Genomic DNA, 22,538 nt, shown 5'->3' on the forward strand with positions numbered 1-22,538 from the left:
GTAGTCAGCCTAGGACACTGCACTGCATTTAGTTGCTTGTCTCTTAGTCTGTTCTGATCTTTGACAGTTTCAGTCTTTCACTGTTTTTCATAACCTTGACCTTATGGAGTACTGGCCAATACTGGCCTGTAGAAAGTCTCTCAGTCTAGATTTGTCTGATATTTTCCCCCATGATTAGGATAGTGTTATGAGTTTTGGGGAAGAATGCCATGGAGGTGAAATTTTAAACTATTTTTTGTTTTATTATTAATGAGTTACCAGCATTCTTCATGTATTTGCACGTAAGTTTTTGATCACGTATGTTATCTGCTCACATTTTAAAAGTACATTTTAGTTATATAAGTAATATAAATACTACTAAAAATGTGAGTGCAGAAAGCATATTTTGGCCAACTCAATAAAGTGATGCAGAAAATAATGAAAGTCTTCTATAGCTAATGTGGACTGCAGCCACCACTAATACTTGTTATTCTTGAGCAAACCTTTAGAGGGTAATATGTTGTCTCCTGGTAAATTCAGTCCAGCCAGATTTTTCCAGCAGCATTCTCACTATCATTCTTTCTTTGATTGACTACCAGGTGAAGTTGAGTTGCTTTTGGGGACCATTTTGTTACAAAGTTTGTAACTTAATGTGGCCTAACATTTGCACCCAAAAAGCAAGGGATTAGAGAACTTTAGAAAGGCCACGAGGTTCACATGATCTACGTCTCAATCACTCCATTCATTGACCTCCCCACCCACCGTGTCCTTACAACTGAATGCATATATTCAAATTTGTGCAAGTTAAATTCTCCATAAAGTGTGAGGCTGTGTGAGAGTGGTTTGTATTCTAGAAAATGGTGCCTACAAACAAAGGAAGGGTCTTAAGATTTGTTATTATTTTCTGTGGGTCCACCTACCGTGAAAGGGGCAGGGGAAGGATGTATGGAGTAGAATCTCTGGGGGCAGGGACTTGAGCCATTTTGTCAAACTTGGTACTCAGGGAGCTGATGGACAGTCTTATGTAGACAGTAACAGGAGGAGTGGCATCCTTGTGCTCTTAGTGGAAGTTTTTCATCCTTCTCCAGTCAGAATCATCTCTCCCTCCCTCCATTCCCTTTTCTTCAGCCCTCTTTCTTTTATCTATCATCTCCAAGTATGTATAACAATCTTCTGTGTCACAATAAGTGACTCACGTCATCCTCAGGGGAGAATTTGTGTGTCGCTGGAGCCAAGAAGGAGGGGAGGCAGAGGGAAAGGTAACGAAAGCCCTTATGGTCTGATTGAGAGATTTAGCAGTGGCTGGGGAAGGGCAGTAAGAACAAATAATACTTAAGAATACTATTTTACTACATTCTAATATATGTGATTCTTTGACAGCACAAATCCGTGGGAACTGCTGCAGAGTCACACACACATGCGTCGTTACAGTTGTTTATCTGCCTTTTTAATGTTCCAATTATTTGGTATTTTTATTACAAGTTATTACCACTAGCTAATGGAAATGTTGAAGTGAAACCACTTAGAGTATTATGACACTGAATGTCAAAAACACTTATGACACGTTTGAATTTTCCTACATATAGAATCTCCAGTGTTGTACCAATGAACCAAATTAGCTTGGAAGAGACAGGAAGATTTAAAATGTACCTTCTGTAAGGAAATCTTGGTGAGATTATGCCCCCCCCCCAAAATCAGATTTCCAAAAATAAAAATGAGGCAGATGGCCACTCATTCTAAGACACAGCTAAGTGACATAGTGATGAATTCTTCTTAATGTTGAGTACATCAGAATATTTAAACATTCAATATAAAATTAAAGTCTCACTTAACTTTTCAGGAACAGTCCTGTTCTGTAAGTCTAGAATCACCTCAGTTGGAAGTGTTTTATTTTCATCATTTAACAAATAGAAGATGTATTGAGCTGACTTTGGGAATAACACCACCAGAACATGCCTTTTGGGATTTGATGCAACAAAGATAATTACCAAACTGTTCTTGCAGTAGTCTGTTAGACTAGTTATGAAGAGAAGATGAACCAATAAGGAAATGATTAACTAGTGATATAAGAGGAGGCCAAAGAGGTGATGGCCAGCACAGGATAGCCTGGAACAAGCACAGGATAGAAATCTAAAAGTCTGGGGTTGACTTTCTAGCCTTATGTAAAAAAAAATAAATGTATTGAGATGTAATGCACATACTATACAATTTTCCCACTTGAAGTGCACAATGTAGTGATTTTTAGTAAATTTACAGAGTTGTGCAACTATAACCGCAATCAATTTTGGGCATTTTATCCCCCTGCAAAAAGCATCTTGTACTTATTTAACAGTCATTCCCCATTTTCCTTCAGACACCCCTCCCTTCTCAGCCTAAGGTCACCACTATTTTCTTTTCTATATTTATAGATTTGCCTATTCTGAGCATTTCATATGAATGGATTCAAATAATATATATTCTTTTCTGACTGGCTTTGATCACTTAGATGTTGTAGTCTGCATCAATATTTTATTTCTTTTTGTTGCAAATAATATTCTGTTGTATAAATATGCCATATTTTGTTTATCTGTTCTCAGTTGATGGATGTTTGGGTTGTTTCTCTAATACTATTTTTATCTGTTGTGTGAACCTGGAGAAATAATCACTGGGATTAGGATCCAGGCTCTGTATTCAACTGCCTGACTTCAAAATCTGATGCTGCTACTTACTGAGTGTGTGTCCTTGGGCATGTTTCTTGACCTCCATATGGCTCAGTTTTCTCATCTGGGAAATGGGAACAATGGTAGTAGTATGTTATGAGATTATCTGAGAGTTTCAGGAGTTAATACATGAAAAACCTATAGTACAACTTTTGGTCCATGGTATATTCTCAATATGTGGTAATCACTATGATTGTGGTCTTCTTAATATTATGATCCTTCCTAGCTTTCTTATCTCCTCATCTTAAAATTAACAATTCTCTAGCAGAATGTTCTGAGATTCTACAAATGAGGGTATTTGAAAGCCTTTGACTCAATATGTGGCACATAGTAGGTGTTAAGTAAATAGGACTGAGAGGAGCACTATCATATGGTACCCTGGAAAGTCAAGATGCAAAACTTGAATTTGAGGAGTGAATCTTGAATTACATGCTGAGGCTGAAAGGGAAAACGATGTAAAGACCCAGGAAGAAGACTGCTCTTCTGTAGAGTTTGAACTCCTCAATGATTAAAACGATTACCAGAGTCATGAATTTAGTTTTATCTTCTTTCCCAGATTCTAATGATGGACTTACATGTAGCACAATAACCAAAAGACAAGGAGCAGGACAGGCAGTAGAGATGAGTGAAGCAGGATTGGGTTAGCCCATCATTGAAAGAAAGGAAAAAGGCACATTCAAACATCCTAAGTTCCAAAAACACCAAAGCAACCACAAAGGTTGTCAGACTCTCATGTTGCTTTAAACATAGCTAATTTTGGAGGTAAGCAATTGCTTTATGTTTCTTGCCCTTGCCTCCCCAAGGATGATAAAAGCAGCCTAAAGGAGGAAGAAACCTGGGTATCTGGATTCTGTTCCAGATGATGTTTCAAAATAAATGCAAGATCTTAAGTCCTTCCTGGATCTTAAATCTTCTTCTATTTTGTAAAAACAGAGGGTTGGAGGAGAGAATTTAAAAGGCTCTTTTAACTCTAGGAAATTGAGCTATTTATTTATTCTTCCATCCTGATCAAGAGTCCCCAGGGCTTTTAGAAGTTGAGTGCCCATTTGCAGATCCAGCTGCGGTAGTAGTTGCATATGGCTGCCCATCCACGGCAAGGTAGGAAGGAAGAAAAAATAATGGAGGGAGAGCCTCTACCTGAGGCTACTTGGGCAAGTTATATCATGAATGAAGCCTAGTTTCTTGTATGAAATGGTGCAATACTATTGCCTACCTTATCGAGTTGTAAGGTGATTGATCAAGTGTTAATGCTCTGAGTTTTTTTGATATCATGACCCACTGGAGTGAAAAGGTCCAAAGATGAGGTTTCTAGGTTTTAGAGAGTGACCTCTTCCAGGCACTTTCTTCTCCTTTTCCTTAATATTTTCTTGAGGTTGGAAAGAGATTTTTTTAAAATGTTGAACAAAGATATATGTTAGTTTATTGATCATTCATTGAATGGTGTGTTTTTTAATACATAAGTTGCATTTTTAAATCACACACAAACTTTTAGGATGAATCACTCTTAGCCAAAGGTGTAGTTCTTTTGCTTTCAATATACTCTTAGAGTTTACTCACTAATGTTTTATTTAAGTTATTAGTGCTGTATAAACGTTCAAAAATGAGATTAGTCAATATTTTTTTCTTTGGTTTTTTGGTAGTGGTAGGGTGGGCCAAATAATGACTTGCCACGAAGATACCCAAATTTCAGAACCTGTGAATATGTTGCTTTTCATAGCAGAAGGGTCTTTGCACATGTAGTTAAGGTTATTTGGCTTGAATTGGGGAGATTATCCTGAATTCTCTGTGTGGGTCTGATCTAATCCCACACATCCTTAAGAGCAGAGAAACTTCCTCAGTTGAATGCAGAGAGAAGTAATGGAAGAAAACTGGGGAGAGCTTTGAAGTGTGAGAGAAACTTGACCTAGTTACCAGCTTTGCATGTGAAGGAACAGAGCTACGAGTCACTTCTGGAAGCTGGGAATAGCGCTCTGCTGACACCCAGCAAGGAAACAGGACCATAACCACAGGGAACTGATTATGTCAACATCCCCGGTAAGCAAGGGAACAAATGGCTTCCTAAAGCCTCTGGAAAGGAACAAAGCCCTGCCAACATCTTAATTTTGGTCTGATGAGACCCACGTCAGACTTCTGAGCAATAGAAATGTGAGATAATAAACATCTGTTGATTTAAGGCACTAATTCTGGTGATTTGATATGGCAATAACTCAATTCTAAGAGCCCATGACAGATAAAACATACTAAACCTAGGTGAGGATTTGAGTTATATCATTAATAAATTAGAACTAACTAACACATGCTAACACAGGAAACTATCTTTGTCAGGTTTTGAAGCACATAGGGTGTTTTAAAAAGCATTTCGAAGTTTTCCTTTTATCATTCTCTACAGCGGTTTAAAAAGTGTCAGATTTAGGTTATGTGAAAATGTTTAAAAAGGTACTAGGATATGGTCTGGGACTCTCTGAAATGAACTATTAGTGTTTTCAGATTTTTTTCTCTTTTCTCTATCATTAGAATCCATATTGTTATGTTAAAAAAATTTAACTTCATTCAGGTTTTCAAGTGTACTACTTTGTTAGGGTTTTGAAAAATTACTCCTATAATTCGTTTACTTTCATTTTTATTTGTGATCATTTCCATCTTTTTTTGAATTGTCCTTTTTTGTTCTTGATTATAACTAGGGATTGATTCTACTATTTTATTGTTATGTGAATATAACAAGTCACTGACATTTTAAAGTAATTTTTATTGCTTTTTTGTTTCAATATTTTCTGCTTTCTTTTCACTTTCTTGTCATCTTTTCACTTTCCTGTCATCTTGTTTTAAGACTTGTGTGTCCTTTTTTTCCCTCTTGAGTTAAATATTTAATTCACTTATTTTTGTATTTCCTTGAATATTTACATGTTTGATGCTATAAATTTTCTTCTGAATACAGCATTAGCCATATATCCTAAGTCTGATACAATGTACTTCTATCATAATTTTTTTTAAGAGACATGGTATTTTCAACTTTGAATTCTTTAGTTTAAGAGCTGCTTGAGAGAGTTCTTCCAAGAGCTAATTTTTTTTTTTGCTCACTTTTCTTGTAGTATTTTCTTACTTATTTCTATTTTTATTATATTGATGTCAAAGAATGAATTCTTTATATTTTTTACCTTCTAGAATTTGAAATTTTTCTGGTGGTCATATTATTTAGTCATTAAATGAATATGTATGTTCTGTTAAAAGTTTAAATATATATTAAATATTAGATATATGTCTGTTAGTTCATATTAAAATGTTAACATATTAAGTATGTGTTAATTAGTTCACTTTGATTGGTGATATTACTCAACTCCTATGAAACCTGTGGTAGGTTTAGTATGTTTTATCTCTCATGGGGTCTCAGAACTGAGTTAATATTTTCTAATATGATGTGTTTCTTTTTTGTCCTTTCATTTCTTTTAGTGTATACTTTGATTTCTTTTACTGCTTTGTACAATTCAAAAATCATGAGCTTCCCAAAAAAAAGATAAATTGAACTTAATCAAAATTAAACACTTTTGTGTTTTAACGTATACCACCAAGAAAGTGAAAGATAGCCCACAGAATGGGGGAAATATTTGCCAATCACAGTGCTCAGTCTTCCTGTCCTCTGCAGAGTTAAGGAAGGCAGGCCTTCACATGCACAATGAGTCAATAGCATTATTATTTCATTAAGGTGCAGTATAAGTAGTATCTGAGTTCATTTTTTTTTTTTTAGTTTGGAATGTGTCAGGAGATCAGGAGGGTCAAAGAAGTGTTGTACATATCAACATGGAGCAAATGTAGAACCGAGGTGGGTCAGATACACCACGCAAATCTCAGCTCTGTCATAGGGACTTGGGTTACCTAAACCCTCAGCCTGTTCCATGATTTAAAAATGGAGATGATATAACACCCGTTGGACTTACTATGGGCTAATGAAGAAAATGTTTTTAAAGGGCCTGGATATAGCACTTGTCTCACTAAGTGTTAGCCACCAACTGGATTACTATAGCTATCCAAGGAAGTGGGTAGAGGGGAGGAAGGTGGGACGGAGAGAAGAAAAAGATGGGGAGGAAGAAAAAGGAGTTTATATCAGCCTACATATGCTTTTCTCTCATGGAACTTCGCTTTAAAAGCCAAAACTTAACCATTCTCAGACAGAAGCAAAAGACCTATATTGCATGTTAATGGCCCATTATTGAAAACAGGAAATCAAACCCAGGATATGATCTTCTTTTGCACAAGATCCTGGGATTGCAAAGAGATAGAAGTAAACATTTATGAGCTGGGATAAAATTGGAAATATTCCGACCCTCAGGGCAAAGCGGCCATGTGCTAGTACTAATTAATCCTTGTTTACCTTGGCAGAGCAAGAAATGTTCACATGCAAAGGAGAAAAGAGATATTTAAAACTCACCACTTTCTTTCACTTGAACTTAAACACTTTGTCCATTAACCTGGTCTCTTGTAATATTACTTTGAAAAGTAATTCTCTCAGGAAGAACTCTTCATATGAATGAGAGATTAACACCAGTGAATCCAAATCATGAGCATTCTTGCATTGAAATGCTTCTTCTAGAGAAAATGACTTGCTAGGTAATTTTTTCACAGTAATTATTATTTCAAGCAGCAGCAGTGCAGAAGTTTTCCCTGTGGATAGTGGGTAAGACTGCTTCTAAATAATTCTTAAAGCCTGAAATGGTTGCTTGTTCCTTTTCAGGCAGGGGAGGATGGGGAGAAATATAGGTTGGATGAGGGTTGGATGAATAGTCATTTTAATATCATACACATGCACAAAAAGACAGGCTACTGTGCCCTTCCTTGAAGTGATAGTTTTGCCCAAGCAAAGGAACATTGAATCAGTCCCATAATCTCTACTAACTGGTTGAAGGAAAATAATTAATGATTCTGACAGGGCTCCAGGGCTCCTGTACAAATGTGTGAATTTCTCATTAAGGTTCTCACATGATTCTTCCTGAATAAAGAAGAAATGCCTTTTTTTTTTTTTTCAGCCAGTAGATTGGCTGAACATTCTGTGACTTGAGCTGAGTTCATTGTATTTCCTCTTCCTTTTCCCCATGGGATGTGACTCTTTCTCTTATGTCTCATCTTTGTTTAGTCATGAAAGAATGCTTCCTTTTCCAATTATGAGGTTTCCTTGATGGCTCACTGAAGAGAGGTGGGTGGAAGAATCAAACTCTAGAGGCCCCACAGCACAGCCACCAGCAACAGAGGCACTAGGTCGCAGGGCACCACAGAGAAGCCTGGTCTAAATGAACCACGTAGCCTGCTGGGGAGCCTTTCATTTCTCTACAAATATCAATACAGAACAAAGTAAGGGGATAGGTTAGAGCTATTCCTGAAAGCTATAAGAAGGCTCTTAGAAACCTTTAAATTTTACTCTGAAGAGGACAGGAAGACTATGCAATGTGGTTTGCAAATTTGCGAATATCTTCCCCCATTCTATGGGCTATTTTTTCACTCTCTTGGTGGTATACTTTAAAGCACACAAGTTTTTAATTTTGATGAAGTCCAGTTTACCTTTTTATGGGGGGTGGCAGCTCATGATTTTGGAATTGTACAAAGCAGTCTATTAAGGTATGCACTGAAGGAAATGGAAGAAAAAAAAAGAACATCGTATTAGAAAATCTTAACTCAATTCTGAGATCCCATGACAGATAAAACATACTAAACCTAACATAGATTTCAGAGGATTTAAGTAATATCATTAATAAATTTGAACTAATTAACATATACTTAATATGGCAAAAAAGGCAGTATTTCTAGGCTCTGTAAGTATACTCATTGAAAGAAGCAGCTTATTAGAAGCATTTCATTGTGTGTCAGAGGAAATAAACAAGGGAGGTTCAAAGAAACTTGCTCTGTTTTTTGAGATATTTTATAATCAGCCTCTGAAATGCTTAACTACATTGTCAAAATGTTTTATTTTAGAGTTCAAACTCAAAAATTGCTTTCTTTCTTAAAATATGTCTGAATTCACATTCTGATGATTGTCATTTCTTAACTCTCTATACTTAAAATGTATACACTTAAGTAAAGCAATGTTACAGAATTGTTTGTGTACCAGCAGAATTTAACTACTGATATGACTGAGTTAATTATATGATTTTTGGAGTGCAAAAAACTGTTTTATAACTGAAGATTCTACTGTAAGTCAGTGTTTTAAGAATTAGCGTTGGGCAGGAATTAGTCTCAAAATCTGTGAAGATGTAGAACACAGCAGTAGAATTAAGACAAATGGATAGAATTTTACGGTGCTTTTTTTTTTTACTCCCATAAACTTTTCTTAAATCTTTTGTGTCTATGATTTAATTGCCGCTAATGAATATTGGTGGATGAACTTAAAATTGTAGGCTTAATGCAGAGCAGTGGTTTTGTTTCTTAGGAAAATTTTTGTTTATCGTTGTGAGTTTTTTTAGACTTTGTTTTGTAACATGGATATAAATATTAGTTAAATATTAATATTTAATTAAATTGAATAACCCTAAATACCATGAACTTAACCAAATTATGTAAGTTTGTGCTAACCACATTCATGATACCATTACATGGTAATAATATTTCATTAAGCTCTGAAGGGAACACTACAACTTCCAGGTGGTCCAACACATGAACAATTTTAGGGGCAACTGAACAATAAAAATATTGTTGCTTCCCATTACAGATTTTAGCCTGATTGCAAAGGAAACATCGGTGGGAATGATTATTATTCCCATTGCCAGTCATTTATACAACTAAATGAATTTAGAATTATCTTTTTATTAGTCTCTGGCACCCTGTTTATTTTATAATAACTTTTGTTATACACTGTCGTTATTACTTAAAATTTTTTTTCTTGCCTCTCTGCCACCCTAGATGTTAAATTCTCAGTTTTATCTCCAAGCCAAGCAAGTCACAAAATGAAATCTCAGTAAATACTTATTGATTAAATTTATTTGATCAAAAGAAATTTGTTTCCCAGCTTCCAGTCTGGTATATATTTCTACAGTGTATTCCTTTGGTCCCTGATAAATTGACTAAGCAGCTTTAGAATGAAACAAATTCAGTCTGTGGATTCCTGAGTTTGAACCTCATATTTCCACATGGGGCTACTAGTTGTAAAGGGTGTTGCTGCAAACTGGAGGAGGCTTTCTAAATCCAAGGCACATGTACATACCTGGCACATACTTCAAAATCCGTGGCTGTTCAGTGTCAGGGAATAAAGCAGACTGTTAAGAATGTCAAAGCAAAGCCAGAGCTGAGCAGTAGTTGAAGTGGTAAAAACAGATTTTATTCAGGACTATTGCAATAGAGGTAAAAGAGCTCAGCACAGAACTGGGCTCAATTCCAAATACAGCGTGGGCCAATGTGAGTTTATAGCCATGGAGCTAGGGAGGGGTCAGTAGACAGAAGATTATTAAGCAAACACATCATGGATAAGGGGGGAATCTGGCTAAACCAACCTAACAGGATGCTTGCTGAAGACATGCTGGGATGATCAAATGTCACCTAGGCAATGGTGGGGGATGAGGAACCCGATCAGATATGGAAGGTGAAGAGATACCAAGAGTTGGGGGTTCTGGTTAAACTGACTTATTAGGGTTCTTGATGAAACTGAATTTTACAAGTGATGGGCATTGGAGAATGTTCAGGAGGTTGATTTGTCAAAAAGGAAAGTAGTAACCCTCGCTCTTAATAACTGCCGAGTTTGCCTTATAACAAACTGTAATACAAAAGAGACCTTGAAAAAGATAAGTTTTCTTATCTTTTTAATTGCTTTTCAGTAATATCAGTATTTTGTAAATTATAGAGATAAAATAAATCCTCCCATACATATATTGAAATTATTTCTTTCTTTTCACTCCACTAAATTATATCCCGGTTCATTTGTTGAGAATATTACTTTCATGTCTCTGTTCTAAAGAAAGTACGTATCACGGGAAGACATTAAGTGCCGCTTTGCTCTGTTTGAAAAGATCGTTATGCCCAACCCTTTGATGTCTTGGTGTCTGTGTCCCCTAGGTTCCTTGTTGTGGAAAACTCTACTGCCAAAAGATGCACATTTTTCCTCCCCCTTTTGACACCAGGTACAAAGCATCCTGTGATTTTGACAAGAGCTGCTTGTTGGCCACATGAGAAAATTCATGTGACTTTTTTTTTGTTGTTATTGTTAATGTTTTAAATTGCAGTCACTGGCATGGGCAGATACTGCCTCCATACCCTCTCCTTGAGCCCACCAGGAAGTCCACCAGCTGCACTGGACACGTGACTGGGTTAAAGTCATTCTGGAGTAACTAGTCCTTCAGCCCCGTGCTCTTAAGAAGAGCTTTATGAATTACCTGTGCTCAATAAGTAAGATTTTTTCCACGGGCACCCCTCTACCCTTCAACTTTGAAAGCAGAAAATCCAATCAGATTTTGATGGACCAGGAAATGAAGCAATCCCCCAAATGTGGTATTGACTCTGGGAAACCGAAATCCTACTACTCAGCTACTCAGCAGCTGATTGGCTGCCGCCCACAGTCTGACCATGGACAAACTTGAGCTCCTTCATTTAAGATGCTGTCCATTCCTTTGTTTCCTGACACAATCTTGTTTTAAGCTCTTTCAATTTTTTCTCATGTTCACCTTCTAAATAGATTTTGTTCTGAGGCTGTTGGCAGCATACAGTGTATCCCTTTGTTTTCTGTTTTGTTGTATTCCTTTTCCTTCTTCTCATCTTAGACTCATCCAGATTGTGTCACTTTTTCACAGAGCCCATTATTACAGTTCACCTTTCCTCTCCCTTTGACAATTTCTATCTTCTGTATTCAAGCTCTTTTAAGTTCCTTCAGCCTGGAAGGGCTAGAGGATCTTCCATGGGTACATTGTAGGGTCATTAGACTAAATGCAATAAACCACACAACGGAGATGCTAATTGCAGAGGGCATCACCCAACATCCATTCCCCTCTAGAAAGTCATTCTCTCTCCATCCGCAGCCATATATTTTGAATGAGGTTAATTATAAGCAGTCACGTACTGGTAAACAATGAACAAATGCTCTTGGGTGTAGAGAAAGGACTAAAGCCCCAATTTGTAATATTTGCTGGTGTCCACGGTGTAAATCTTCCCAGGGTTAAGCTAGGAGTCACCGAATGCAGTGTGGGGAAGAAACATACAGTAGCACAGCATTTTCTAATATTTCCATCATACAGACACACTAGACATAAATAATCCCAAGAGTGTCTCTCAGAAGTATACGAAGTGTTTCTGTAAAAAGCTGGATAGCCAGAACTTTAGATTTGTGAGCCATAAGATCTCAGTCACAACTCTTCTACTCTGCCAACATAGTGTGAAAGCAGCCTGAGATCACATATCCATGCATGGCCATGACTGTGTTCCAGTAAAACTATTCCCAGAAAACTATTTCCAGAAATCAGAAGCAGGCTGGATTTGACCTGAGAGCTGTGATCTCCTGACCTCTGGCATAGATAATGGTAAAATATAGCTTAAAAAAAATTGAGACGTGAGTTTTGGGTATTTATTACCTTTGTTTTTAAAATTATATACGTTTACATATTTTAATGTTAAATAATATCTGTGTTAAACAAACAGTTTGCAAAATTCCTGATAATTTAATAATTTGCCCTTGTGAAATAGTACAAACCAGGGCCAGATCACCACTGGATCTCCCCCTGCTCAAGGGATGGTGTCTTACTGACTGAGGCTAATCAGCATATTCAAAAATCTTGAAGATTTTTATTGGTTTGGGGCATAAGAAAGTTATCCAATGCAAGTGAAGGGATTCAGGGATATATTTATATTTAGTGGAGCCTGTAGAAAATAATGTTGTCTGTATTCCCCAAGAACAACCAAAAGAAAGCATCCCTCTTCCACTGGGTAATGTGGGAGTGTGAATATAATGTCTGGAACAGTGGCAGCCTTTTGCCACAATGACGGGATAGCCTGAATTCTTCTGCAGAAACATTTATTGTGTGAGGCCTGAGGATAGAATTGACACCAAGGAGGAAGGGAGAGAGATAGAAAAGTGCACCCTTAATAACATTAGCTGAGTGATTGGATCAAGTCTTGCCTGAAACCAGGACTGTCTTTTAATTTTAAGTAAATAAACATCCTTCACTGTTTAAGCCAGTTTCATAGGACTCACTGTTACTCGTAGCCAAAAGATTTGTGAGTGAGGCATCTATCCATTCTATACTTCACAATTTTCTTTCCAGATGACTCCAGGTAGCATGCAAGTATTATTACTGTTAAGTGGGAACTCTTGATGCAGTTCAAATTTAAGTACCTTATTCCTAGCTATTATGTTTTTGTCTTTAGGTCTTGGTTTTGTGGGCATCTTATTTCCCTCTTGAATGAAGCGGTGTAAGGATACGTGGTGTGATTGTCTATTCTTAGATCAGAAATTTTCAAACCTGCTGATCCGTCCAAGTCATCTAGATGCTTTAGAAAAATACAGAGATATTGAGTCCTTACAGCTAGGAATTCTTCTTCAATATGTCCAAGGTAGGGTTTGGGCATCAAATTCTGGGTCCTATGAGCAAGTGAGTCTGATGTACTGGTAGGATTTAGAGCCCCTGTTGTGTGTTCCTCTCATTGCTTGTTTTATAAGACTCGGAGTATATAGAGAGCAAATAATTCACTGGAAAAAATGAGTCTTGTAGGTTTTTTTTTTTAATAAAGTTAACTGTATTATGAGGAAAAATAGATAACAACTTGCATATGCTTCCATTCAGTCATTCATCCCACAATTCTCATTTGGTGTCTAAATGACAGATGGAAATGAGTAATTTTTGAATACTGGAGGTACAGGACATACAAAGACAAATGAGGTCTCTGCCCTCATGGAGTTTATAGTCTTAATGGGGGAAACAGACAATAACAAGTGAACGTATGAATAGGCAGTTACAGAACCATAGTTGCCAGGATGGAAATAAACATGGTCATGGAGGTGGTGTTATAGTGCCTGGACCAGGGTGAGGCAAATGAAGTCCCATTCACCTGCTTGACTGAGAGCGCATGCCGTCTTCGGATGAGCTAGCCATTCAAGAAACTATTGAGAAAAGGCTAGCTACTCATGCATCCATTTAGCAAATAGTGATGACTTACTGAGTGCTGGATGGGACATGATGAAGTCAGTTCCCTTGTAACAGCCTTCTGGGTATAGAAACAGAACTAATAGGATAGTGTTTAAAATAATGTATTCCCTTTGAATAGGTTAAAAAAAAAAGCACGAGGTACAATATTCAAATGGTAAGATAAGTCAGTCAGCAGTGAGAATAAAATCTCTCCTATCCCCAGCAATCCAGTTTCATGTACAACAAACTAGTTACCTCTTTATTGAGGGTTATTCAAGAGAGGCTAAAGGCATATGCAGATCCGTGTATGTTTCTCTTAGGGGGATTTACACAGAGTGGTATACTGTAGTGTACATGCTGTTCTGCAGTGGGCTTTCTTTTAACTTAATAATATGTATTGGACATTTTCCCACATCGTACATGCATAAACTGGATCTTTTAATGACATGATAATAATCTTTTATGTGGCTGTATCATCATTTATATAATGAGGTCCACAGTGAAAGGTAGATAGGTTGTTTCCAATCTTTTGCTAGGACAACTTCTACAAAGACTTTTCTTACATAGTCATCTTTTAACACATTTAAGATTGTCTGGAAAATCCATTCTTTGAAGTGGAATTATTGGGTCAAATGATACCAACATTTGTGATCTTGAAAGATATTCCTAAATTGCCCTGAGTACAAATTGTGCCAGTTTAAGTTTCTAGCAAAACTTGGTAAGGTTATCTCTGTCCACAGAACTCACCAGCAGAGTGTTACTTGGCTGCTGTATTTGTCAATCTAGTAGGTGTAAGTGACAATTCTTTAACTTTTCGTTTGTTTTTTTTTCTTATAATTGAGGTTGAGCTTTTTAAAAAATATATATTTAAATGCTACCTTTTCCTTACCTGTGAGTTTTCCCTTCATATCTCTTACAAATTTTTTTCCTCCTGGGTTGTTAGCCTTTTAATTTTTGATTTGCAATAGTTATTTTTATATGAAGAAAAGTTAAACCTTTGATGATTTCTATTTCAAATATTATTTACCAAAAATTGCCTTTGGACTTCATTCATAATTTTTTCCTACATAGAATATTGTTAGTGTTTTGAAATCAGATATAACCAATTTTGGGGTATTAAATATTTTTCCATGTTTTATTCTAGAAAAATGCTTGTGTCTTTTTATGTCTAATTGTTGATCCTTCTGGAATTTATCTTGTTGAAGGCAATAAGTGAGGGATACAGTTATTATTTCCAAGCATATCCATTTCTCCTCCCTGACAAGCTGCACCTACTTTATCAAACACTGTAGCCAGTTTGCCATATGTATTTGGGTCTAATTCTAAACTCTGACTTCTGTTCCACTGACTTAGGACAGTAAATTAGGGAAGGAATGGGAAGAAGTTGGAAAAGTCAAGTAAAACTTGTAGCAGAGCTCGCTGGATTATCAGAGTAAAGGGTCTGGGTCTTATTCAGTGAAATTACTGAGAACTAAAGGATGATGAACCGCTGAATGAAGAGAAGATGACACTAAAATGGAAACTGAAGTCAGGGAATGGGATGGTCTGCAAACAGTCTTCTCTACCACACAGTTTTCCCCAGGGAGAGTTGCAGTTTTGGGGTTTTCTCAGCTTGGGGTTTTTGTGTTGTCATAAGTAACCCAAAGGCATCCATAGCCTGTAAAGTACAACTGGGGTCACATCAGCATCAGTCCTGATTATCCCCAGAGCTGAGCTCCTCTTTGACTAGAGGACCAGGCTTCCTGTTCACTTCCTGTCTGAGCCTTGTCTCCATAAACCTTACCCAGGAAGGTCCTTTGGGCTGCCTGTCATTCAGGAAATCCACTCGCATTCTCCCAGCCTGTGCAAGCTGGGAGATGTGTTTAGGAGAATCACTGGTCCTGGTGAGCTGAACACACCCCCAGGGCCACTCTGCCTGGCTCAGGGGGGCAGCGATGCTGCTCTCCTGTGCTCACTGTGCCCATGGGGGCTGCTGCTGGGAACTTACCAGGAAATGGGGGAAATGCCTTCCTGCCCCTCATGGACCTTGACCTTCACCTGGATCCTGAAGTAACCGCGCTGGTGCTGAGAATCTTACAGACTTTCATAAACTAACCTCTTGGAGCCTCTACCTATAGTCCGTTTTTCCACCAGGACTCAAAAGATGTCCATGAGGAGGGACACGGGGACAAGAGGCGATCCACTTAGTACCATATTGTTCTTGTCACCATTTCCATCTCCCCCAGGAGCCCCTGTACCAAGGAACATAAACAAAATCCAAACAAACAGGACAAAAGTAAAGAATTTTTTCCCCCTGCTTACTACAAAATACCAAACGAAAGCAACAAGGCTGGCATTGCACCCCACTGAAATACAGAGTACTGAGAGGCAGGTGGGGCTGGGAGTTAGGCATTAATTAAGTCCAGAGCCAGGTGTGTGTAGAGTCAGGGTCTGGCCAAGTCGGGATAAGCTGTGTAACAAACATGACTGCAGTATTGCCCATGAAGTCCCATGTTTTCAGTTTTTCACTGCAGGAATAATAATTTTTGAGATGCTGTAATTTAGCTTTGCCTCCAAGCACACAAAATCAATGATCTCACTGTAGAGAGAGTATCCAAATACTCATTTAGATTTCCTTTCTCAAATAGGAATGCAATTTAAGCTGTCTGGTTTTCTTTCCCCAGAAATTACACATATAAAGGATTCTTTTTACATATTAAATTACCAACTTTATAAACAATAATAAAACCTGAATAAGCAACAAGATCAATAATTTTCTATAAAATGGCCACACTCCCTTCCCACTTCCTATCTTTTATATTAGAATGTGACCATGAACACTGTATCTAAATGAACAGAAAAAGACTCTTAGTTCCTTCCTTTAAAAGGATCCATTATGTGTCTTTTACTTTTGCCATGAGACAAATATCCGTAAAGCAATTCACCAGCAATTCAACAAGAGACAACAAATAGTGACAAATACAAGGAGAGATTTACTCTGTCTCTTTCTCTCATCTGTTTATTCCATCCCCAACCTGTACAGTGCATTGGGCTGTTTATTGAGGAGACTCTGGAAAAGTCGGGAGATACCTTATCTACCCAAACAAAGAAACTATTAAGAATAAATAGAACATTGAATTTCCGGAACAGTCAAGTGATTTCTCTCGGTATTATTTATTTTGGCATCCCTATTGCATTTTTTTCCTGGCTATAAGTTCTTATATTAGGTTAGGGCTTTTTGTGTCTGGGGTGTGTGGCCTACCTGTTTAAGACGGGAAAAAATAAACAACTTAACCAGTCAAGAGCATGAATAAAAATTATGCCATAAATAGGAAAAGAGAACAGTTATAGAGCACAGGAGGACATGATGGGGGTCTTATTCAAAATGGTCTAAGGAAAAGCAAATGATGTGTGAATCTCTGCTCAGAAATAGGTTTTGTTGTCTTCTAGTGACTATTCAGATTTGTGTATGAGTGTGTTAGAGAAGGAAACCATGTGGACCTCACACTGGGTTCTGCATAGTTGCCTTTGATTACTGAGAAAGACTCATTCATGTTCCTCCAGAGATGATGGGGTTTATCACAAGGTTAGACGTAGGTAGGACCAGGAACCCAGAGAATTCAGTGTCCTCTACTAGCAGCCCAGTTTATGCTTATTAAAGATGGGCATAAGTGACAGAACTTTAGAAATCAAAATAGACACCATATGTAGACACCATAGGCTGAGGTCTCAAGAAAGGGCAATTTTAACTTGAAAGTCTGAAAATATCTTTTTTCAATTTCAGCATTTTTGCTTTCAAATTATATCTGCTTCTGAACACTTTGAGCTCATACTCGGTCTTTTATAGTATCTCAGCCAAGAACCGTTGGCCTTGATGTCATAGTTATTTGCCTCATTTGCTTGATATTTTCAAGATTAGGTGCTCAGAAGAGAAGAACACATTGGTTCATGCACATGAGTGAGACTAAAATGAGATTGTCTTTGGCTCTACTCTTGCACTAGGTCCAATGGACCCTGGTAAGTTTGTGAATGTACTTCAGAATATGGCCATTTCAGCAGCTGGGGTTGTGGGGTTGTCAGTGTCCCTTTAAGTGGGTATCCAGCTGGTGATGTTTTTGATGGCTCCAGTACACCACCTACTCATCTCTTTGGATCCATATAAGAACTCCCTCCCTCATGAGTGTTCCCAAGACATGTATGTATTTTGACTTTACCCATTGCTTTTTTTAAGAGCAATATTATCATGTTAAATGCATACTATTCAGTGATTCAATGAAAACCATTTGTTTTAAAGTCCCAGTATAACAGGGACAAAATGATTAATATGTGAGTACTCACTGTCTTTACCCACTCTGGCTCTCTAGGAGGACAGGCTATTACATTTTTGTTTAAATTGCTAAAAAAAACAAAATTCAACTGAAGTTTTAAAAATCCTACCGGCTACATTTGATGATTCATGAATTGATCAGGGTCCCATTTGGCAAATAGGAGCTCTGAGAAGCCGTGCAAAATGAAAGACCTTTATAGGCAGAAGGGAGCAGGAACAAGGAAGTTGTACTAGACTAAAAAGCAGATTGGTTATTGCAAGTTTACTTTGCTTTCAGGGAAATAACCTAACCAGTGCTGGTCAGGTGATTCCTCATTGACTGTTTTAAGATTCCATTTTGGAAGAGCCAAAACCGTAATTAAGTCTCATTTTGGTGGCAGGGGGCTTAGCCTAAATGACTCTATTTGGGGCCTGTTGTCTTGTTTTTAATAAGATTTAAATTTATAAATTTCATTATTCTTTTATTGAGTCAAAATTGCTCTCCTTTGAGGCTTCAGCCTAGTATTTCTACATATTTTGATTTTCTAAGGTGCTGGTGTTACTCCAACCTCCACTGATTCAAGTGATTTAATGTAGACAAATCACAAGCACTTACAGATACATTCCTAAATATAACCCCAAATTCCATCCATTAATCTGTTTCCATTAATAAATATTACTAGATTTCCATCATTCGAAGTGATAGGCAAACTTTTTTTTTTCATGTAACAGAAATTTATGGAATATCTTCAACTGACCAAGAGCTACTTTAGTTTCAGGGAATACCACAGTGAATAACACCGACAAGATCCCAACACTTACAGCTTCCAATGTATTGTAGGAAGACAGGCAATAAACATTTCAATTTCAGGAGAGCAATATAAAAATAAAACAAGATGAACTTAATTTATTGATACACATTGCTGAAAAATACACTTAATTGTTGAACTATGTAAACCTGACCCCAGTTTGTAGTCCTGAGATCTTCACTGAGCTCAGTACCTTTAAAAAGACACAAATTGATGGGGTTTTATTCTTTAATTGCACATTTCTGCAGGCCTCTAATTATATCACATAGTTGTATTGTAATATTAATGATATTAAGGACAGGGAGAAATCTCTGTGACTCTGGACTTGCCAAAAATATGTTTTAACTTCCTCATGAACTCACAGGCTATGTGTGCATCATCTTTGCTTATTCCATGGAGTTGATTGTCCTAGAAGCATCCTCCTAATTTTAGGAAGAGCAGGTTAAAGCGGTGTGGTTGAGGTTGAAACTAAAGGAAGGAAAAAATAAGGAAGAAAGTGAATAAAGGACAAAAGAAAGGTGACTAATTTTATATAAAATATTGAGATCCTGTAATATGCCTTGATTCATTCCTTTTTTGATAGAATGAGGGTTTTGATACCAGGGTTGTGAAGAGTTTTAAAGTGTTAAATATGAGACCTGGAAAGTTAGGCACCAGTCCTTTGTGTTAGTTTTCCAGGGCTGCCCTAGCAAAGTATCTCAGAGTACGTGGCCTAAACAACAGAAATTTATCTTCTCACAGTTCTGGAGCCTAGAAGTCTAAGATCAAATTGTCGGAATTGTTTCCAGCCAAGGGCTGTGAGGTAGGATCTTTCTACATCTTTCTCCTTGGCTTGTACATGGCCATCTTCTCCTTGTGTCTTCACATCATCTTCTCTTGGTCCATGTCTGTGTCCAAATTTCCTCTTCTTAAAAGGATACCAGTCATATTGGATTGGGCTCACCCACGTGACCTTATTTTGATTTAGAATTCTGTGAAGTCTCTATCTCCAAATATGGTCACATTCTAAGGTTAGGACTTTAGCATGTGAATTTTTGGAGGGACACAATTCATTCCATAGCAGCTCTCACATAAAATCCCCTAGAGAGCAAGCCTTCTCCCCCATGAATTTCATTTCAACATGGTCACTAGTGTATCAGCTTTGTCTTCTTTGAGGTCATGTAAAATGTATCACATAGATAATTCAAAAACAAATATTCAAGGTCTTTCAAGATCTGACCCCAGTCTACCTTTTCAACTCTGTACCACACCCTCCTTATACCCTGGTCCTTTGAACAAATTATTTATCTTGAAACAAGCACACTCTTCCTCTGCCTATTCAAGTGCAACCCCACCTTTCATGAATTTGCATAATTTTCACCTTCTCCCTGAGGTCTTCTCAGAACCAGAAGAAAAGCAGATCTTTCTTTGGGTATCTTCTTACAGAGGGGAAAGATGATAGACTTGGAGACCAAAGACTTGGACTCTTTAGTCTGGCTTTGTCACTTACAAACCACAGGATTTGAGCAAATTAGTTGATCAGTCTGAACCTCAGAGTGGCCATAAACTAGTACAAGGTAATGTCCATCACATATGATTATGCCAAAGATTAAGTAAGATTACAAAAATGAGAGGTCTAAAACAGTGTTGAGTAACCATTAGCTTCCTGCCTTTCCATGCCAACCCATCTCCTTTCTTTTTCTACGTTTGCTGCTTTGTGTGTGCAAGTTCCTCTGTTTTAGTATTTAGCAGTCTGGTTTGCTTTATCATTATTGTGTGTGACTGAGGCAACAGTCACAATTTACGTTGGCTTCCAAGCTGACTCCTAAAATGATGCCAAGTCAAGAACCTAGCACAGAGAAGACAAACAAAAATTGTGTGACCAAGTGGAAAGGCAGAGGGATTGGACTGAAAGAAAAGATGTGGAGTTTCATCTCATTCCCATTATCCTAACTATAGCTACATTCTCATAAATTGCCAATGAATGGTAAAAAATTTAAAACCCAATTAAAGCTATGAAAGATGATTGAAGACCTAGGTCATCCTCAGGCCAGATGATTAGTCTCACAATAATTGAAAACAGGTGTAGTTTCATTGTTTTTCTTGATAGATTAAGTACTTTAAGTGTTTTAAATATAGGAAGATGAATAGATAACCAGGTAATACTATACTTTTATCACAAGGCTTTTTACCATTCAGTGCTTCTTTCCATCCCATTCACACACCCCTCTAGTAGCAAAAAGAGGAGTACATTCTGTATGGCCTAGTTATCAATAAAAGGATCCTTAAAATATATATAGTGAGACTAATTGTTAAGACTGTATAAACATTGACAAATTAGTTAATCAATAATACTTAAGGGCTTGCTTTCCCCATCTCAGCCCCTCCTATGACTTTATTTCATGTTTTTTATTAGCTAGGATTTCTTCTGCCTATGCCACTCCTGCATTAAGTCTGTTAATTGTTAATGGTAGTTGTTAAGTCAGAGAAAGCAGAGATTAACTCAGAACCCCAGATGCAATTAATATAGCCTTTTAGCTGTTGGACTGACAAATGCACCAGGAACAGCATCTTTAGTGAAATGGACTGCAGGCATGTGTTAGGGTTTAGATTCAAACAGAGGCTTACTTTCTTTCCCCTGGGAACTGAAGGGTGCTCTTAAATTCAACATTACCATATGCCAGTAGAAGAGAAACATACGGAAAAATTTTAAAGCAAAAACATAACCATTGCTGCGTTGCTTGCTTAAATTCAAAAGAGTTAATCATTTCATTTTAACAGGAAGTTACAGGCAAACTGACTAGTTTCTTTTGGTTCTCTTGGCTGAGATGTTAACTAGAAACTTGGAAAAACCAGTCAAGTTTGACTTTTTTTTTTTTTTTTTGACGCAGTTCTGCAATGTGCCTTACAGATCTCACTCTATAATCACTGAGACCATGGTTGAAATTTGGACTCCAACACTTAGTAGTTAAACAGTCTAGGGCAAGTTACAAATGTCTGTAATGCTCTGTTCTCTGATCTGTGAAAGAAGAATAATATTGTCTACCTTACAAAATTGAGGATGATATCTGAAAACTAGGAAATTTGAATAAATGAATGATGCATTTATAATCTATTTAGCATATTTCCCAACATATGGTAAATATTCAGTAAACGCTGGCCATTCCTGTTTCCAGAAAATAGTTTTCACGCTGGCTTGTTCATCAGGTTACTCTTAAGCAGTCGATACAAATGGGAGGCCTGGGACAAAAAGAGAATTAAAAGCTAAAGTTGAAGAATAAATGATTATTATGGTCCCGTATAGGGCCCTAAATCTCCTTCAGGACACTTTAGGTTTGCCAGTTCAATTAGTAGTTCACAATTACACTCCACTATTGCCTGTCCTTTTCTTTTTTTATTAAGTTAAAATTTATAATAAGCATTTGATGAGATAAGAGGGAAAAGGACTTTCTCCCTTTTCACACTGCAGTGAGCTGATATGGCTTACGTTTTATATCTTGAGAAAGGCTAGACCAAGTTAAGAACTTGGCTTTAACAATGGCTGCCTTCAGTGCTTTTCCACAAGTGATGGAAGTGATGGCCAGTGGGATGACCAATCAAAATGGATGAAATTGGTCCTAGAAACCCAGTGATATGCCAGGTATAAGTCTTTTAGTTGCTGGATCAAGTAGAGATTCTGGAGAAGTTTCCAAATCTTGAAGAG

The sequence above is a fragment of the Camelus dromedarius genome, chromosome 17, assembly GCF_036321535.1.
Source record: "Camelus dromedarius isolate mCamDro1 chromosome 17, mCamDro1.pat, whole genome shotgun sequence".
NCBI classification, from domain to species: Eukaryota; Metazoa; Chordata; class Mammalia; order Artiodactyla; family Camelidae; genus Camelus; species Camelus dromedarius.